Source organism: Gadus chalcogrammus, chromosome 7 (assembly GCF_026213295.1).
Source record: "Gadus chalcogrammus isolate NIFS_2021 chromosome 7, NIFS_Gcha_1.0, whole genome shotgun sequence".
Lineage (NCBI taxonomy): Eukaryota > Metazoa > Chordata > Actinopteri > Gadiformes > Gadidae > Gadus > Gadus chalcogrammus.
In genome coordinates, this window is record NC_079418.1 from 24,854,429 (window position 1) to 24,875,983 (window position 21,555).

At 46.6% G+C, this 21,555-nt stretch overlaps 1 protein-coding gene across 1 annotated transcript in view; it reads left to right on the forward strand.

Annotated features, from left to right (window-relative positions):
* Positions 1-21,555, forward strand: part of zbtb16a (zinc finger and BTB domain containing 16a) — a 104,274-nt gene that overhangs the window by 71,208 nt on the left and 11,511 nt on the right. The gene's annotated exons all lie outside the window — the stretch shown is intronic.

The window sequence follows — 21,555 nt, forward strand, 5'->3', positions numbered from 1 at the left end:
AGAGAGAGAGGGAGAGAGAGAGAGAGAGAGAGAGAGAGAGAGAGAGAGAGAGAGAGAGAGAGAGAGAGAGAGAGAGAGAGAGAGAGAGAGAGAGAGAGAGAGAGAGAGAGAGAGAGAGAGAGAGAGAGGGGGGAGAGAGAGAGGGAGAGAGAGAGGGGAAGAGGGGGAGAGAGAGCTCTCTTTGGAACATCGGGCGGGCGTCAACAATGGTCCAGGCTCTTTTGTCAACAGCCCTATTTGAAGTAAATCTTCCCTCGGTAATTAGATCGGAGGCTGTTTGTGGACATCTTTAGAGAGCACATTCGCTTTTAAAACAGCAACGCACGACGGTCCTTTTAATTTACAGTGCAAATACCTTTCGATTAGCGTGGACGACATGGCTGGGAGCAGAGGGGTGAGGCAGAGGAGGGGGGAGAGAGGAGCAGGCTCAGGGCGGGTGGGGGGGGGGGATGAAAGAGGGGGTGACAATGGAGGGGTTTTATTTTATTTTCTCTCCTTTCTTCCTTTTTGTTTGTCTCCTGAAAGCGGGGAAGAGGTTTTGAGCACCTCCACCGTGTCCCTTAATTGTGAAGCAAGGAGATTAGTGCGGCTGCTTCCAACCTTTCACCCCAAACAAAGGAGCCATCAGATCCAGTTGCCTAGTGACACAGGGCTTTACACACCAGGGGATTTTTTTTTCCTTTTTTTTTTCTCTCCCTTTGCTTTCCCCCCAAAACAGTGCTGGCTTTAGCTACCTGTGGTCTGTCTCCAGGGTGAAAGAAAAAAAAAACCCACCCCTCCTGGCCTCAGTGGCTTGTACAGTGTGGTTTTTGCACGAGCCATTTCTATCCTGTTCGTCTCGCCCGCCTGGCCCTTTAACGGCGGCGGCGGCGGCGGAAGCGGCGAACGCTGTCACGCTAATGAAACCGGCGCTCCCATTCCCTCGGCCTTCGGTCCGTCTCCCTCTGACTCGCGAATAAAAGTTAATGTTCCCGCTGCACTGCAGTGACATTCAGGACTCCGTTTAGCCATGAAGGAACGCTAGCAGGTATTTAGCTAGGCGGAGCGCGGCCCGGCGCCGGGTTCAGGGCCCGTTACGTGGCCCCGCCGCTCAATCAAAGAGCACTTAGTGGTGTCATATTGATTGTAGCGGCTTAACCCCCTTCACTTGCCAATGGGCTTCTTTTTGGCAGCCTTCCCAAAGACACTCGCCACAATGGCCCACGTCTGCACCCAGAGTTTATAAGCTACTCTTGTGTTCCGTATATAGCATCGCGGGGCAGAGAGTAAAATGGTGGCGGTCAAATTGAACCAAGTAACATGAGGATGAAGATGGTCGAAGGAATTGCGACCTTGCATTCTTTATGTTGATACTCTTTCTTTCCGGGGAAATGCAATTTTTTTTCCATGTATAATAGAGTAGTAATATCTAAAGGCGTACGAGTTCAACCTAAGTTTCCAGGACTTGCCGCGACTGGTTCCAGACTGTATGAGAGTTCCCCTGCGTGTGCACTAGTTCGAGGCTGTATGAGTGTTGTGTGCATTTCCCGCTCAAAGGCTGGCCCTGGTAGTGCTACTAACTTTAGGAGCTTGAGTGGGGCCTATTATAACACTGCAAAGGTGGACAGTTTATAGCAGGGTTCTCTCTGAGAGCAGATTGTTTTGATGGATGGCCCCTGGTAAGGCCTTTTGCGAACTGCACTGAAAAAAAAACCCCACTGTTGTGCTCAACATAAGTCGGTAGAAAAGAAAACCTTGAATAACTCCCTAACCCCCCCAATAGGCACGGCAAAGACGGAGCAGAGAAACAGTATTAGAGCTGTGCTTGTATTTATCTAAAGCTAATATCTGGGGATCATATTTGTTGACTCCTCCTATGTCTTTGGTTAGGCAGTGGGCTTTTTCCTTTTGAAGCACTGCTGTGTTTTCTGCTGGGTAAGCCTAGTCTAGCTCGGCGACTCCCCCCTGACATTTGATCAACTCATTTCAGTATTAGCACAGGTGTGGGACCGGGGGAGGGGTCAACAGTTCACCTGATTACTCAGCATTCCTCCACTGAATTGTCTGCTCACAGCTCACCCCACATGTTCAGATGTGGCCATGACCTGGAATGCTTTGATCTGCATTGCTAATTACTCAGCACTGGATTTCATGGAGTCCATAACATGGCATAGTAGGAAGTAAGAAGAATGACTTCTATGGATGCAAGGTTGGCTCATGCGGACTCAGACTGATGTGGTTGATTCTGCTGCATTTACAACCCAGAACAATGCATCAGTTGAATTGAAATACTTAATTGAAACTCTCTAAGCTCTTCAAACAAATGACAGCGGCCTCCACTACTTTGTAAGAGTTCACCCTTTTTTTTTTTTAAGGGGATTGTGAAAGAAATGTAAATGGATTGCAACAGGTTTAACTTCCGGGTCAGTCGAAGTCCACACACTTACTCCCTGCCTAACCGGCTCCAGTGTTTATTTGGATGGCTCGTCCAATCAGAAACCAGGGTTGTGAGATAGAGGACTCTCATTTGAGATTCCCTCCTCCACACCCCCACCCCACCCCACCAAAACCCACCCAACCAAACTAAACCCAAACGTCCACAATCCTTCTGACTCGGGTGTCGACTTACAGTCCGGGGTTGGGGGCGGGGGGCGTTGGGGGTCTTAGGCTCATTGACCACCGGTCTCTGAAGCGTGATTGATTAGGTGGTGTTGGAGGCCAACGGCGGACCTCTGAGAGGACAGGGGTCAACTCTCCTCTCCGGAGTTGCTTCCTTTAGTACAGTCGCATCACTCCTCACTCTGCCTCGGCCTCTGTCTCCAGTCTCTGTCTCCGTCATTGTCTTTGTCTTTGTCTCTATTTTGGCCTCTGTCCGTGTCTCTTTTGGGGTCTTTTTTTGGTGTGGAAAACATACTTTTATCCTGCCAAAGCAAGTATGAAATATCAATAAACATTTACTTAAAAATAAAGCTGTACCAGAATAAATCAATGTGTAAACAGAGCTGTGTAACATTGCAACATTCCAATCAAATATGTAAATAAAGGAATGCACTATTTAGTTAAAAAATACAAACAGAAACATTTAGCTTTTAATGTTGAAGATACAAAATAAATATGTATAAAGTTAATTAAAGTCGACAGTTTTTTCACTAACCGTTTTGTTTGTATTCACAGTATGTCTGTGAACAGAGGTCAGCACGGTGCAGACAGTGCCGGAATACAGATGATTGCCCTTCATTTTCCTTTTCATCATTATCTTTCACAACAGTAACAAACGTTTCTCATCATAAGTCATGTTTTCAAACTATTTTGGGTTGTTTGTAATATGCGGAAATGTGTCTCTTGATGCCTTGGTATAGTTGGCAGGTAGTGAACTCGGTTTTACCCTCATTTTGCCTGTCTCTGGCGGCCACTCGATGGTGAGGCTGTGCTCACTGAGTCTGTACATTCTCAAGGATTTCCTTAGTTTTGGATCAATCACTGTGCTAAGGTATTCTGTCACCGTGTATTTTCTGTTGAGGGCCAACTGGTGAGGTTTCTGTCTGGTTTTTCTGCTTGTGTTTGTGAGTCCCAGAAACAGCTGGTTTAGCGGTCTTCTCTCTCTGTAGGTGAGGGCTTTGTTATGGAGCGTGTCAGGCTCACTTACTTTTAGGTGATTATTACCTTTGAATGCTTCCTTCTTCATTTTGATAATTAGGGGCAATGTCCTAATTCTGCTCTGCATGCATTATTTTGTTTTTTCTTTTGAAAGCAAAGAATGGATTTGCTGAACACTGCATGCAGTCTCAATTGGTGTTTGTCCCATATGTCATCTGTCTCTCTCTCTCTCGCTCTCGCTCTGGCTCTCTCTTGCGCTCCCTGGGAATTTGGGGGAGGGTGGACAGTGTCAATTGAACTTTTTTCCCTCTTGCTTCAGTTCTCTCTCTCTCTCCCTCACTCTTTCTTTTTAAGTTGCTCTTTCAAAATTGTAGGGAAGGGAATTCAATGGGCAGGATTTAAAGAGGCGCTTCGAAGCCAAGTTACAACATAGTCAAAGAGAAAGAGGCTGGTGGTTAAAGTTTTCCTCTGATTAAAACGAATAACAATCCTTAGTCCCTTGCAAGTTGTTAAAGATACTACAGTAGACAGACATTGCATTTTGTGTATGTAAACTCGGTTTATTAAAGGGTCTACCCAAACACAGTCACTTGTTATGATGGAACAGTTCATAATTTAAAGTAGGATTGAAACGTCAAATCTCCCATCTTCTGTCTCAAAAAATCGAAATTAAATAATAAATCATTAAATTCATTAAGCAAAAAAAAAAATCTGCTTATTAGAAGGGGAAATAAACGAAAATGTTTAGCAGCCTGTTCAGAGGGAACGGGCTCCTAGCCAGGCCTGATTGAGCCGTGCTGGGAACGATCTGCTATTGAGCCGCAATTCAGAAAATGTGGACTGTCCACTCTGCCCTCGGGGGTCCAGTGCTTTTGTGGTCATAGGACCAGGATTACACTTTAACCCCGGCCACCACCACCACGCCCCCCCCCAAGGCCTCGGGGTCAGGTGAAAGGCCAGGAATCTTAAACAGGAGAAGGGAGAAAGAAGAATAAGGAAGGAAGGGGTCGGGGGAGGGTGGGAGTGTTGGGGGAAGGGAGAGAGAGAGGGAGAGAGAGAGGGAGAGAGAGAGGGAGAGAGAGAGGGAGAGAGAGAGAGAGAGAGAGAGAGAGAGAGAGAGAGAGAGAGAGAGAGAGAGAGAGAGAGAGAGAGAGAGAGAGAGAGAGAGAGAGAGAGAGAGAGAGAGAGAGAGAGAGAGAGAGAGAGAGAGAGAGAGAGAGAGAGAGACTGACTCTGAAAGTGCGATGTGTTGACCCACTTCAGGATTCCAGTTGGGTCCCATAAGCTTTTGATTGGAAGTTCCAGCCTATTTATTTTTAATTAGGTACTGTGTTTATTTTATTTTTTTAGGAATATAAAAATGAGGTAAAAAAAAAAACGTTCATAAATCATGCATCCTTTTAATTCCCCAACATCTTGAGGGGGGTAGAGTAAAGTGTCCAGAGCTGCTCCACCTGCATTCACCTGGCTCGTATCCGTTTTCATATTCATGGGGTAGCCATTAAAGAGGAGCCTGCGTCTGCTAGCTGTTGCAGGGGGTTTGTTAGATCTGCGAGGACCAATCAGGTGCCCATGTTGGCAGGCCTCTGGGCCTCGTTCAAGCTCTCGCCCTCCCCACGCCACAGCCACACCGTCGCTTCCTGGGGTCTGTCCAGGGGTGATATACGGCCTGGAGAAAGAGGTGCCGGAGCCAGGGAGGAAGTTCTCAAGATAGAGGAGACACTGTGTGTATGTATGTGTGTGTGTGTGTGTGTGTGTGTGTGTGTGTGTGTGTGTGTGTGTGTGTGTGTGTGTGTGTGTGTGTGTGTGTGTGTGTGTGTGTGTGTGTGTGTGTGTGTGTGTGTGTGTGTGTGTGTGGTGGGCGGTAGGGTGGGTGGATGAGGAAGGCACTTCTGGTTCTATCAGTTTTGACAGGCCCACAGTTAACGGACCCACTGTTTCTTTTTGTTTTCTTTTGTCGCCGTCTACAAAGGGTTTATTGAAAATGGCTGTATTTCTTGTCAGAAGAAAAAAGGCAAATCCTGGTCAATCTGCCTTTTTAATAGCAGCCTTGTGTCACGACTGGAAGTGGAAAATGTTATTTCATTGAAGTTTACTAGAACAACCGTGGCTACTTAAATGAGCCCCTCTAATGCACAGTCATAAATTATTGAACTTGTAAACCATTTTCTAAGTTGCCATTCACGGCTCTTTATTTGCCTTAACAGAGAAAATTGTGGCTGTGTCTCTCGGGTCAAACCGTTCTGAGCTGTAAAGTCATGTGAGGTCTGACTCCCCATGCTCTCTCCCTCTCTCCCTCACTCCCCCTCTCTCTGGGGCTCTCCTGGTTCCTCCGTGGGACCAAACACTTGTTGGTAAAACGGAATAGTTCCCCCTCCTGGACGGTGGCAGTATTGCAGGCTGGAGACATTTGTCTCCCCCGACGTTAGTGACGCAGTAATCGATCACCTATTCAATTGTTTCGCCTGTTAGGTCTCAAACTGACACTCATCATTATACTGTCATCATTTTTCCTCTGCTTCTCTTCCCGATGGGGCAGCCAGGCAGTGCCATTTGTTTTGAATGAAAGAAGTCAATGTTTTGATAACTGCGTAGGCCTACTTCTTGCTATCTAGGTCACCAGACTTCTTGTTCTTGCCCTCCACCGTTAAGGTTTGAAGATGGGGCTTATTTAACAGTGATTTAGAAAATTTTAAGGTTAAATGGTTGTACTACATTTGGTATAATGGTATTTTATCCTGCTGGGGGAATGAATCCATGGCCAATTAGTATGATTGCCATTGATTTTTTTTTTTTCATTCATCAACACAGATGAGCAAGTTATTCCCGGCCTTACCATACCATCATAATAAGTCTTATTTCTGGTGTGAAATGGCAAAATACAGATGGAAATGGTTGTTTAGGAATCTAGCCCACATACCGATGAGGATTGTTTAAATTGTACAGCCAACACAAACGTGAGCAGAAGGGCTCAAACGAAACGCAGACATTTCCGTCATTGGAACTCCTTTAGGGCCAGCGAAAGTAGTGGGCATATTTTTTCCACAGTAGGTTGACATTTCTTCAACTATGGCACATTCCTCTGAAGCAGCTGTTTTATTTTGCCATAATAAGTCGTATTTTATATAATGGATCGTATTCGAGATAAGAATATATCTTTATGTATCCACTAGGTTAATAAGGATCAACGGCCACATTATGTCCAATTTACTGAGATGAGGCACTTCTTAATCAAAGATTTATTGTTAGGCCGTATTTCTTTGCTTTCCCAAAGCTCGGTCTTTCCTGTTTATGTTCTCGGTTTGGTTTGCTTACATCTGTGGGGGTTCCATTGGAAAGGGAAAAGGGATGTGAAAGTGGATGCCATCTTGGAATAAAGCAGAACCAGCATTGGCAAGAAAAGACCAGCAAGGAGCCATCAACTGAACAAAAATGTGTTTGTGTGTGTGTGTCTGCATGTAAGTGTGTGTGTGTTTGTGTGTGTGTGTCTGTGTGTGTGTGTGTGTGTGTGGACTGTGGAGTAGGTATGTGGGAATAGACACACACACACACACACACACACACACACACACACACACACACACACACACACACACACACACACACACACACACACACACACACACACACACACACACACACACACGCGCGCAAACCTCCTTTACCCAAAATCAATTCCCTTTCTAATGGAATTAAGAGAGATTGAGGGACAGCACTGTATTAGGTCTTCAAAAGACGCAGCCCCCCTCCACACCTCCTCTCCGCACGCACGCACGCACGCACGCACGCACGCACGCATGCACACATTCAATCCAACCTCTTAGAGGGCATGTGCTTTTTCCCCAGCTGTGTTTTTTTTTTTATTATCGACAGACTGCTGATCTATAAATAAAGTCTTCTACAGCAGACCACAAAGACATGGTCTGGTCCCTGCGTGTTCTGGTTCCAAGGTCACAGCCAGCCGTGGAGCCCAGAGCACCCGCCTGCATCTCAGATCCCCGTCTTTCATTAAACATTTACCAACAGCTCCTATTAGAACTATTTGAGGATATTTGAACAAAAAAGAATATCAAAATGTTCTTTTTTGTTACCGACTTGAAGATAATGATAATCATTATACACTTTATATATGTAACACCTAGCATGCATAAGAATGCAGCTCAAAGGGCTGTACAATACGGCAGAAAGAAAAGGAAACTGCAGATTAAAGACTAAAACATAAATCAGTACAATAAAATCAACAGAGAAAACAGCATCGACAAAATGCTAATTAGTGGCTATTTATTTGTCTGATAAAATGCCAATTAAAAGCTACCTTCAAGAGACATTTTAAGGAGCTTAAAGGTGTTTTTTGTGCTTGCTTCCCTGATTTCTTTAGGAAACATGTTCCCCCGTAAAGGGGCATAATGAGTGAATGCAGCATCATCAACTTTGTTTTTGGGTTTTGATGGTACCCTCCAATAGGCCAGCCGCAAAGGAGTACTCTTCAGGGCGTATAGGTTGTCAGCGAGTCAGTAAGGTTGGCTGGTCCCAGCCCAATTGGTGCTTTATACAAGGGTAGAAGGACTTTGAAGTGAATTCCAAACGATACATGGCTCCATCACTCCAATCAGCCTGCACCCCCCCATCCCATGATCGCATTCAATGAAGCCTACCCACCCCCATCGCTCCTCCTTGGAGCTTTTTAATCAGATTATTTTCCAGCTGAACTTTCTTAACATTTGCATTTATGTATATATTCTGGGAAGGCTGAACTACAGTAGGATAAAAATAAAAACATGGATAAATGCAATATAAGTAAACTGAAGTACAATAAATGACTAACACATTTTAAGATAAATCCCTCTCAATTCCCATCTTTCAGCATCATCCTGTCCAGCATATAACAGCACTGTTGACAAACACTGAAATATAGCTTAAGATGGAGGAATAAAAGAAAATGTCACCTGAACAGGAGAGGACCAATTGTGTATAAAATTACCAAGAGTATAATCATGATAATAAATAAATACAATTATGAAATTAAATGAAAACCTGTAACATTAATCTGAATAATTAGAGGGAAACATTAGCATGACAAAAACAGAGGCGCGTTATAAGTGCAAGGTGAGGTGATTTTGTAAAACTGTTTTGAAAATAACAATGTATTAGTTGAACCGTAGTTGACAAGATGAACCTCTAGAGCCCAATTTGTGTTTTTTCAAGGTTCTTCCTTTGCGTGTTTGTGTGTGTTTGTGTCTGTGTGTGTGTCTGCCAGTGTCGGGATGTTTCGGTGTGTGTGTATGTGTGTCTGTCTGCCAGTGTCGGGGTGTGTGTGTGTGTGTGCGTGTGTGTGTGTGTGTGTGTGTGTGTGTGTGTGTGTGTGTGTGTGTGTGTGTTGCGCCTGCTTTTAGCAGGTCGGTGTGAGGAAGTGGGGACTAAAGTGAGGAGCTTGGGTATTTTGTTCGTAATGCATCCCTTGGTCAGGTGTATGTGCGTGTGTGTCTGTGTATGTCTTTGCATGGCTGTGTGTGTGTATGTGTCTTACCCCTGTGTATTTGTCTGTTCACGCGCATGTGTACATTCATGAATGTGTGGGCACGCACACAGTCTGTCTCGGGAACCTTAAAGCGTTTGACTAATGTGGGTCCGGTCACACCCTCCTGGTTCCCCATTCACATTGTCTGCCAGCCCTGCCCATATGGCCGCTAAGCAGTGCGACATCTTGTGAAGCCTGAGCATTTATTCTCTTTTGCAGCATTTACAGCAGGGAAGAGGGGGAGGGAGAGAGAGAGTGAGCGAGAGAAAGGGAAAAAGGGAGACAGAGAAACAGACAGAGAGAGAGAGAGACGGGGCTAAAGACAGAGAAATGGAGTGAAAGACGGAGAGAGACGGCGACATAGAGAGAGACCGAGCGAAAGACACAGAGAGCTTGCTTGAGAGAAACAGAGAGACGGATGGAGAGGGAGAAATAGAGGGAAAGAGAGGACTGACGATCCTTACTGTTTCCCCTTTAAAATGTATTGACAGAGACATAAGAAAAATCTCTAAACTCCTGGGGGAATGTGAGATTTCAGCCACCAAACATCTGCCACATATTATATTCAAGCATATTATTATTGTATTTTTTAGTGTGGTAATGTTATTAGTTAGAACTAGTTTTATTCAATTATAAGGCTCCAAATAAATGTGAACCCCTATTTTGCTGAATGCTAAACCCAAGGAACTTGGAAAAGTATTTTCCTAGGTGCAGCTAATATTTAAAAAGATTTCTTAAACTTGTTATTCAATTGTGTCAAGTATTTTGAAGCTGCAAGTACGTTAAAGTTTCCATGTACAAATGCATCAGAATCCACCAAATCCCTGACCTGTACAGATGCAGTATCAGAGCTGCCATGACGTGGCAGCCTCTTTGATAAATGTGGCGTCAGGCCGGTTTCGACAAGGTAGCGCACCCTTTTCAGCATTTGGTTGGACCTTTTATAGATGTGGTGTCGGACCAGTTTAGATGCACCGTCCGATCCGGATTAAGAAGCGTGACCACCAGCTTTCGGAAGTCGGACCAGTTTAGAAACGTGTCGGAAGCTTTCAGTTGAGGTGTGTGTGTGTGTGTGTGTGTGTGTGTGTGTGTGTGTGTGTGTGTGTGTGTGTGTGTGTGTGTGTGTGTGTGTGTGTGTGTGTGTGTGTGTGTGTGTGTGTGTGTGTGTGTGTGTGTGTGTGTAAAGAAGTGAACGAGGACCTGAGGGAGAGCTGAAACTGCACGTGTTAAACAGCATTTAGCTTCGTGAATCAGCATATCTCGACCTTTACTATAAATAGGACTCGACTTTAGGGAACCTAGTAATCACATCAGAACTAGGCGAAGGGTTACAGATCCAACACCTGTTGAGTCAGTCGCTGCGTCTTTCTTTGCCTCTCTCCAAAATACTAATTTGCATTTAGAAAGTAAAACTAGTTATTTAGACAAGTAATGTATTTTTTTCCATTTTCAATGAACATGGTGAGCTTCACTCTAATAGAATTGTGCTCATTTTGTTTTCCTTGAAATAAATAATTATGTTTCAAATAGATATGGGTTCCTTGTTTAGGGAGAGAAGGGGAAAAAAAGGCAGGCAGCAGACAAATGCAGTGCTATTTTGTTCTTTGTGTAAAACAATGGAGCGTTTCTAAGTGGGACAAATGGAGCACATACGAACAACATGGCTGCGCACATATCTCCTCCACATACTTTGTCTCTGTGTCCTGTCATTTATTTTCATTGGTTTTCCGCCTTAATTGACGTTTCACTGGAAGAGCATCTTTGTGTTTGACCTTGTATTGGGGAGTCAGTCATATGACTGCGTTTGTGCACTTAGCTTGAAAGACACACACACACACGTCCACACACACACACACACACACACACACACACACACACACACACACACACACACACACACACACACACACACACACACACACACACACACACACACACACACACACACACACACACACACCCCATCACTGTTGTAATTTTATTTGATAAATCCCCCACTATCGGCCCTTTCGCTTTGCATAAATGCAATCTTTTGAGTGCTGAGGAAAAATGAGGCATTCTTCTCAACCGCGGGAGTTAGTACTTCACAATCGCTTTATTTGTCAAGTAGCCTGAGTGTAGCGGAATGAGTAATTTGTCGTGGATTTGACATGAGAAAATGTGTTGGGGAGGTTGCACTGCAGCATAACTACTACCCAGATGCATGTGGGGAAAACGGACCTCGTGCCGTGAGGACCATTGGTGACAGCGGCTTAATCCCTGATTTTAATGAAACATCACAAATGTTGTATTTCTGGAGTCTAATGGCTTTTGTTGGCCCGGCAACACCGTACAAAAACACAGACCTAGGGATCGGGCTCGCACAGAAAAATGAATGGATTCATATGAATTAGGTTAAAAGATTGTTTCTTTATATCACTCTGAGTGGTCTGATTGATTCTTGGCGGGGGTAACAAACCACTGTTTGTCAAAGTGGCCCCTGCTGGCTGTCTCTCAGCACTGCACCCAGTGATCACACCTCACCCCCATACTCTCCCCTCACCCACCTGAAGTCCAAGCAGCCTGATGGCCAGCATGCACACACACTCAGTGCATAGCAAGGATAATACTGCTTGACATTCAGTGTCAATAATGTATTTGTTTCTTTATTTAGGTGGTTTCACAAGCACAAGCCAATATATGGGTCTTCTTTGTTTAATTTTCACTTATTGTTTTTTTGACCTTAGCAAAACCCCGTCAAGGTGAATCGTGTGAACGCTTAGCTGATATCGATTGTGAATTCCTTAATCTTTGTTTTGTGAATTGATTGTATATTTCTTACCATAGTTATTATTTGGGCTCTCTAAAAGATGTAGCAGGGCAGGACCATTTCTCTGTGTGTGTGTCCTTGGCCGGATGAGAAAACAAATAATTGAGACTGTCTCTTGAAACCCCTGTAAGCCTCAGACAGTGTCAAGAAAACACCTTTTACTGTTTCTCCTCCTCCTCCTTCTCCTCCTCCCTCTCTCTTTCTTTCCCCAATTCTCTCTCTCTCTCTCCATCTTCCTTCCCCCTCCGTATGAATCTGCTGTATCTCATTCCCGGGCGCTAATTCCAATTTAATTGCCAGTAGCCCGAAGCCTCCTCAATGGGAGTAACAAATGGTTTGATTCTGTAGACTTCATCAGGCTGCATTTTAAATGCGACACAGTAACCCGGCGTGAATGCCAATGAGGCCGCGGCGAGCAGCTCCCCTGTTTACTAATTATCCCTTTTCTTACTCCCAGCCACCCCTGCGCAAGTTGTCTGATTAAATCGGATTTGTGGGATTGTGGGATGAGGTTGTGGAGGGAGGGAGGGAGGGAGGGAGGGAGGGATGGAGGAAGGTGGTGGTAGGGGGGGCTCTTTTGTAATCACATCCCCCCCACCTCCCCTTTGAGCTTGACCGGGGGTGCCACTGTAAAAAAAGTTGACGTTGTTAATAAGGGTGCTCGTTCAGCATTCTCTCTCTCTCTCTGTCTCTGTCTCTGTCTCTCTGTCTCTCTGTCTCTCTGTCTCTCTGTCTCTCTCTGTCTCTCTGTCTCTCTCTCTCTCTCTCTCTCTCTCTCTCTCTCTCTCTCTCTCTCTCGCCCTGTTTTTGTTGTGAGGCTGCGCGAGACGTTTGTAATCTGTTGCTCGGAGCCAGTTAACGAGCAGTCATGACATGGAAGAGGGGAGGGTGGGACGGGGCAGGGGGGGGGGGGGGCGCAGTGATGTACTCATAACACACGACGGCGTGCATGCAAATCACGACATATTTCGGCCTGTATGTTTTGTAATGTACACGGCTTCGGCTTACAAGGTCACGTCAGAATGGCCCTTTGTGCTTTATGCCTCGCACTACAGACATGTTTCGATCCACTCGTGTGGAGAACACACGATGCTCTCCGTCCTTTGTGATCCTGTGAGTTCTATCCTATGCTTCATCGAGCGGATAGGCGTACGGCTGATCACCGGTATTTGTAAATCATGTAAAACCCTTGCGGCCACTGCCTTGAAGTCATTTTTTTTTTGTTTGCAGGGGGGGGGGGGGGGGGGCGTTTATTGCAACACAACAACCATCATGGCGATGATGATGACACTCGCGGTCGGTTGGAATGGGGGGGGGGGGGGAGGGTGTGGGGGTTGCTATAAAGACTTCTCCCTGTCAACTAAATGGGCAGTTGCGCGGCCATATGGCTGCGCTGACATTATCTCTGGGTAATTAATATGGCATCTCGCCTGGCATCTGGTGGCATTAATCTCGTCCGGCGCGCCGTCTCCGTGACAGCGTCAGCGTCTGCCGCGGGCCCAACCCCCCCTGCCCTTCCCTTTCCTTGCCCCCCCCACCCACCCACCCAGACGTGAGTTATCACCGGCCTTGGCGTTGGCAGTGCCTGCACACTAGTCTAGCGAGCGAGGTGTGCGGTTGGCTTGTTTGCTTGTTTTGTCGATGCTGTGTGGTTTTAATGGAGATTGCCGTCTACAGTGGCTGTCGCCCTTTTGTTGACTGATGCTCGGTTGGCTGATTCGCCTCCCACCGCATATAAGGGCGGATTTGCGGTCTTAAAATATATAGCGGCAGGACTGAGATTCATCTACACATCTACAGTTACATCTATATTTAAACAAAAATATATTCATATTTTTAAATGGATACATTTTTACATGATGTTTACATATGATATTCTTTCTTCGAGAAATATTTATTGAAGTGGTAATTTAACAATGGTGTTGGGTGAACTCTACTGAATTCTACCATATTGGAGAATGATAAATGCACCGTGGACTTTTGATTTGACGTCTGTTTTCGAGCGGTCTTGCTGGGCACAGTGTGTTATGTGTTTCTCAGCCCCTCGCACAATGGTACCCCCCCACCCCCCGCTAGTCATCTCTCACATTTAATTACAGAGATAAAAGGCACCACCGAAACTAAACATTTCCTTTGGTTTGTGCTCCCAAACTAGTGCACAAACCAAATCATTTTTTTTCTTCTTATTTCTTGGCTTCATTTTCTTTCATTCCCAATTCCGAGCGAGAATTGAGTAATTCATGAATGAATCGGCAATAAGTGAAACTGTAGCGCTATTATCAGCCTAGCAGCTGTTTCTCGCACTCTCAAACAGTCTCCACTTACATCCACGCTCACCTCATATGTACTATGCTAATTCCCTAGTGTCTCGGCGTATGGACAGACACGCACGCCCGGACGCGCACATTTGCAAACATAAGCATGTGTCAAAGCCAACAGGCACAGCCGATGCCTACTACGACGGGCTATAATTTTCCGCCTTCCGTGTTGCATTTTTATGCAACACCCCCCCCCCCCCCCTTCCTCTCCCCATCCCCTTCCCCCCGTCACTGTACATGTCTAGGTGTCTAGGTGGCTTTGTTGACGTTCAAATTGGGCGGGAAAGAAAAAAAAAAACGCCTTTGTGCTCGTCCTTGGGCTCAGCGTCCGTACGGCGGAGGCGTGTGGGGGTGCGGAGGGTGGGAGGGAACCGGCTGCAAACGTGAGCCAAGAAAGGCAGACGTTTTAGTCATTGCTGTGTCACACGCGGAGCTAACCCAATGCGGCTAATTTTAAAATGGTGGGTTAGCTCGGGTTGAATAGCATCAGCCCACGCTCGGGTCCTCGACGTACACGTTGTGTTGTGTTCGCATCCGATATTTGTAGCATGAGTGACGCTCCGCAGATGTACCCGCGGAGTCCGTGACATTCAGGGTTCAGAAACCCACTTTTCCGAGGTAGAATTAATGAGGCCAATCAGTTGGTCTCAGTGCGCGGTCCGAGCGACAACGCGACGGGACTCTGAAACCTTCCGAATCGGGACCGTCCATCCACAACCGAAACAGAACGCCCTCCGCGCGCCGTCCTCTCCGAGGGGAGAGGAACAAACTGAACGGAAATTTGACTTGACGGACTGGAGGTTTGCCCGCCTAAAACCTAGAGAGAATGACAATAAAACCCCCCCCTTACCCCAAAAAAAACGCTCTCCATCTCGCGCACTAGTGGCGGTCATCAGTTATTCCCACAGCCGGCCCCAGACCACGGCTTCGCCTCGCGTTAGGTCGGCCATCGCTCTGAAAAGGTTGCAGAGCGGCACTTTGTGGACGCTCCCTCCGCAGGGGGCCGCTGGGGCCAAAATGGATTGCGTTGCAGCGGGGGAACGGGGGGGGGACGACTAGCTGTCTATAAATGTCTATTGTTATTTACACTTAGTTCCCACCCCACGGATTTCTGGAAAAGGTCCCCTAGGTCCCCCCCCCCCCCCCCTCATCCTGCAATTTCACACCACAGCCAGCGGCGCGGTCGTCGTTTTTTTGGCAGATCGTAGGCCAGCATTGTCCCCGTTCAGCAGGGGCCCCCTGCAGGGCGGCCATTGTGGCCTACCGACCGCCACAGAGGGATATGCTAAAGGGGGATGCCCTGGTCCCACACACACCACCACCACCACCACCACCTCCACCCAGCCCGGCTTCCACCCTCGCCCCTGGGTGCATACACTCTCACCTCTCGCTACCCCCACGGATCCCATGCGTTTTCCCTTCATCACCATACATAAACGGCACACACACATTTGTAGACATTTTCAATGCATTATTCAATGCAATTGTTCTGAAGGGGGGGAGGTTCTGCGCTCCTATTGGACCACCACATTTTTTATTGTAAAAGTTTTTTTTTCGTTTGGGCAAAACGCCAAATGCCAATACCTCACCAGCTTTACATTGTAGCTCCATCGACTTGTATTAAGATAAGTATTTTCAGCATTACACTACTATAAGTATAGTTACCAGTAAATATAAGTATATTTTGCAGATTATGACTAAGCGTTTAGACAAACAAATAGCTAAATCCAGCTTTGGCTTTAGATGTATAGGGGTGAAGTGAGATGAGTATGTGCTTCATCATCGCCATGTTGCTTCGTAGCTCATCGTGAGCGGTGGGTCAAGAGGGAGCCTGGCTTATTGGACTGGCATCAACAGCAACACGCAGTAGCCAGGCTGGGCGAGGGGGGGGGGAAACACTTTGGTAATGGCCTAAAATTGAACACCACACGCTAAAGTCCCACACCTTTATGTCTCATTAACTCTAGCAGGTGCTCTGCTTTCCACGTGCATTGGCTCAGCGTTGCATAGCGCTCGGTCACGCCGCGTTTAGCAGAGAGAGAGAGAGAGAGAGAGAGAGAGAGAGAGAGAGAGAGAGAGAGAGAGAGAGAGAGAGAGAGAGAGAGAGAGAGAGAGAGGAGAGAGAGAGGAGAGAGAGAGAGAGAGAGAGAGAGAGAGAGAGAGAGAGAGAGAGAGAGAGAGAGAGAGAGAGAGAGAGAGAGAGAGAGAGAGAGAGCGCAGTTGTTTCAACCTACCGGTTGACTATGTCACAATAGCAGCCATTCAAAAAGGAAACATGAGGCTTCATCACCCCAGTAAACGTGGTAGCCAGGCCAAATATATATATAAATAGAGAGAGAGAGAGACTCTCTTTCCTTTCTCTGATGTTGTTCGCATTTGTCAACACACAATCGCGTACCAGCCCATCTTAACAAAACAAGAAATTCAGCGACTGGCTGCCCTTTCAGCACCCGCACCGTTTCAAGAGAACACTAGCTGGAGCACGGCTTTACTTTTGTGATTATCTGTGTATGTTCGGCGGCCGAGGGAGAAGCTGTTTCCTTCAGAGACAGAGGGGCAAGTCCACTAGCTTATCTCTCAGCTGTCATTCACGTTGCTCTTCACGCAATGGGGGGATTCTAAGTAGTTTGTAGTACAACACCTCTCCTTTTTACCAGTAAAGGAGAGAGGTGAAATGTGTTCAGTAAATGGCCACTACCCCATTGTAATGTTGACCTCTACCCAGCCCTCGCCCCTCTCTGTTAACCAATGCAGAGGCTGTGTTTATATGTTATGCGGACCGACAGACTTTTCTCTGATATCAGGTGTAAAAATAGTTCACATAAAATGGAGGGTCACTGACTGCAGCCACATGAAGATTCAGAGTCAGATGTGTGTGAGGATTCGGGCTGAATGTTGCACGTGAGTCCGATGTGAGTGAGGAGTGATGTTACATGGGGAGTCGATGTGGACCAGATGTGTCGCCACATTGATAGGTTGCTGTGGTGACAACGTCAAATGAATAAGTTCAACATGATTTCGACGATTATCTCACCATGTTAAATCTTCACTGGTGTCAACATGAGGGGGTTAAGGCAGCTGTCCATTGCTGAATCTCAAGAATTGACTTTGGACTTTACTTCCGCACTTTTGCTCAGTCTCATGTTCCGACCCGTGAAGTGCAGCACTTTGGAATGATAGACCTCGTTCTTTCTTTGGATGGTGGACTGAATATGTAGTTCTACATCCTCTCTCTATCTCTCTCTCTCTCTCTCTCTCTCTCTCTCTCTCTCTCACTCTCTCCCCCCCTCCAGTCCTGCCGGCACTGTCACCTTGCATCAGGCCAACATTCCTCTCCATTACCGGGCCATCCGTACCCCACTTAAATAACAGCAGCCTTGCCACCACTCTGGGCCTATTAAGGATGCACACAAACATCAGCAGACGCACACAAACACACACACTTGGCCCAGCAGTAGCACAGGCCTCGGAGGATTATGGGACAGTGCTTTATTTTATTTATTTAAAAAAATGTGATTGAGCTCTCTCTGTCACGCTCGCTCTCACCTCATCCGTCCTTACCCTCCACTCCCAGTTATTCTAGCGTGGTCGCCCTCTGGCCAACTTTATTCTACACTGTAATGGACCTTCATGGGGTCAACTCCACTGGCTCCGCCCAACCCAGCTTTTTATCATAAGAGCCTCTATCTTCATGTATTTGCTGTACAAACACACACACACACCTTGACCTGCGCTTAGGAACTTGCAGAGGTGTTGTTAGATAATTCCTCATCCCCGACGGTAAGATTACACTTTGTTACGATTTAATAGAATCGTAAAAAGTACGCAATGGTTGATTCTTTTATTTGAACACGATTTGAAGCCATTGAAATAAAATGATGTTTTTGTGAAGCAAATTCTGAACTGGAAATGTCTCACAAACGCCTCTACGCATAAACACCTCACCGCCATCCACACAATCTGCTTTGTGAGGCTCGTTCTCTCTCTCTAGTTTGTTCGTCTGTGTGTGTGCGAGTGTGAGTGTGTGTGTGTGTGTGTGTGCGTGCGTGCGTGCGTGCGTTTGTGAACCAAACAAAGTTATTCACCAAGGACAAGTTTATTTATCTTGTCCCTCGCTCGCCTCACAATGTCGAGGCGCATTAAGGAGCAGTGAAGGCCGGAGGAGTGTAGTCGACGCTGCGTGTCAATTATGCGACTCCATTGTGGCCGCGGCCGTGTGGGTGGATGGCCGCCGCTGTCTGGGAACAAAGGAGCCGGCAGGGGAGTGTGCGCACAGAAAGGTTGGCTCCGGGGACTGTCCTCGGCGTCCGGAAGTGCGTATTTGTTCAGGTGAACAAATCCGCATGCCGATCCTAGGAGATTTATTGTTACTGTATCCTCTGTATTCAGAGTTTTGTATACGGTGTGTGGGTGTGTTTGTGCGTGTGTGTGAGAAACGAAGGGTTTTAAATGTCCCCAGAAAAGTCTCCCAAGACATTGAGGTCAGAGGTCGGCTTACCTTTTGCATTCCATTGACATACCTCTGTCGCTCTCTGTGTCCCTCTGTCTGTCTGTCTGTCTGTCTGTCTGTCTGTCTGTCTGTCTGTCTGTCTGTCTGTCTGTCTGTCTGTCTGTCTGTCTGTCTGTCTGTCTGTCTGTCTGTCTGTCTGTCTGTCTGTCTGTCTGTCTGTCTGTCTGTCTGTCTGTCTGTCTGTCTGTCTGTCTGTCTGTCTGTCTGTCTGTCTGTCTGTCTGTCTGTCTGTCTGTCTGTCTGTCTGTCTGTCTGTCTGTCTGTCTGTCTGTCTGTCTGTCTGTCTGTCTGTCTGTCTGTCTGTCTGTCTTCTCTCTCCCCTTCGTCATCCAGTCTAAGAGAATGTCCCTGGTCATTATTGTGTTTGGTTTAGTTTTCTCGCCCTGTGTTTCTCCACTGATTCAACCCTCTACCAGACGGCATTCTCTGCATTTAGTTCGATCCCGCTGTCCTGCCAAGTCCAGTGCGATCGAGAGATTCAGAGAGATTCATTCAGTAAGAGCAAAAGTAAGAGTGACGGACAGATGGAAAAAGGGGGTGCATGACAAGTAGAAGGGATTATTGGGGGGGGGGGGCATGCTTGTCAGTCAAAGCCATTTAAGCACTTCGATGCTGGCATCTCGAATGACAATGGACTCTGATCGATGATGAGGGCTGCGGGGTGCAGGCGGGGGGAGAGGGGGTATTAAGGCGGCAGGGCTGAGCGATGGAAAACGTGGATTTAACTAAAAAAAAGAATTAAGGTTAATGTCTAAAGTCTGATTCGATTAATACCCCAAAATGGCTCAGAAACAGGTTGTTTCGCTTTCCTTCGCTTCATGCTTGTTTTGACCACTCCCGGTGGCTGGAGGCAGCGCACTGTAAGAGTGTAAGCGGCAAACTGGTGATCGTTAACACAGACATTGTAGTTATCACCAATCACTGCATGATTGCACACAAAAAAATGTGTGACGGTCAGATTAGCTTGTTCCAAGTTGTCAGTAAACTCATCAGGAAATTGTAACCGCACTTGACTTTGTTGACCAAACGATTAATATTTTGTTGATAATGTCTGAAAAATAAGTCTAGAACATCTCTAGGCTAGTAGGCTTGCATTTTTTAGCTAGCAGTTCAACGACACAATATGGAGGCATGTGTAGTCCCTGTTACCTGCAGCTTATGTTATGTATTATGTTTGATAATCCATCTGCTAAGAAGTGTGAAGAGTGTAATTAGCTGCGGATCTTTGTGGAACCAAATAGTCTCAAAGATAGAGAAACACACACACACGCACACGCACAACCGTGCGTTGCCTCAATACATCATAAACTATTCACAGCTCATTAGACGGTGTGTGAGAATTCCATATCAAAGGTCATGTTTTACCCTCACACAGCTTTGATCATTTGAGGAATGATTTTGACTTCATTCCAACAAACCCTCTTCAGGTTCTGTCACTCTACATCTCCCCATTGACCCTCTGTCTCGGTCCGTCTTTTCTTCCCCCAATCCCCCGTTTTGTTATCCTCCGATCCGAGAGATTGTTGCATTCGCACTTTTCTTTCGCTTCTTATTTGTTTTGATCATTCATGTTGCTTGAAGCGTGCAACTGTAAATGCATAATTTGCAAACACAAAGTTAGCCAGCAGTAAAACAGCAAAAGCTACAAATAAACACTGTGATAAGTGGCCACTGTTGAAACAGACTTAATGAACATTCTGCAGAAGAAACCTCCGTAACAGAACAGGAAACCAGGTGTAGCGCCGCCCCTTTCAATGGCGGGTTTCCGGCCCTGGCTCCGTGCCGTCTCCCCCCGGCGGTTCTGCTTTAACAGAGAAGGACTGCGGGATCCCAGATTAGTACAAGCCTAAGAGAGAGAGTGGAAGGAGATGTGAAGTCAGAGGGAGGGAAGGCTCTGTCTGTACTTGTTAGAGAAGGAGCCCTCTTGGCCACATTCACCGTCTCCCCGCCGCCCAGACAAGGCTTATTGTATTTGTCTTTCTCTCTCTCTTTCTCTTCATCCCTTTCTCCTCCACTTGTTCCCTCTTCCCCTCTGCCGATGCGTTCTGTGTCTTCATTTCACCCCTTTTGTTTTTTCTGTCATCCCCACACACTCACACCCACCCTCTCTCTGATGTTACACTTTACTCTCACCCGTCCCCTTTCTCTTTTTGCTCTCTTTCGCTCTCTCCCCCTCGGTCCTTACTCTTATCCCTCTCTTTCTCTCTTCCTCTTTTAGTTTCTCTCTCTGTCTCCCTCTTTTATTTCGGGGGTGTTTTGCAGCAGAGATGATGATTGATCTGATGCAGAGGCTGACGGCTTGCCCCCCCCTCCCTCCCTCCCTCCCTCCCTCCCTCCCTCCCTCCCTCCCTCCTGCCATTGGTTATGAACATGAGGGCAGGCTTGCAGCTCTTCATAGATTTTTAAATTAGTGTCAGCTTTGCCCCAAAGATGTGTTATTGACTGATGAAATAGAAACGCTCTGCTCCCTCCCAGGAGTTTTCCTGCAGGCTGGTAATTGAAAAAGTGCAAAGGGGAGTGTTTTTTCCAGAGCTGCGCAAGAGACAGTGTGTGCGTTGATGTATGCGTGGACCCTGTGAGTGTGTGTGTGTGTGTGTGTGTGCGTGTGTGTGTGTGTGCATGTGCGCGTCTGCGTGTATATATGTATTTATATACTAGACCTTGAGGTTCACTGCAGCCGCACAGAACAAGAGATCTCTACCTCTCTCAATGCTCAAGGAAAGATGATCATTGAGTGCATCCAGCAATCCCACAAATACAGTACGCCTCATGTCTTGTACACCTCACATAAGCCCTCCAGCTGAGACGTCACGTGCAGAAAAGA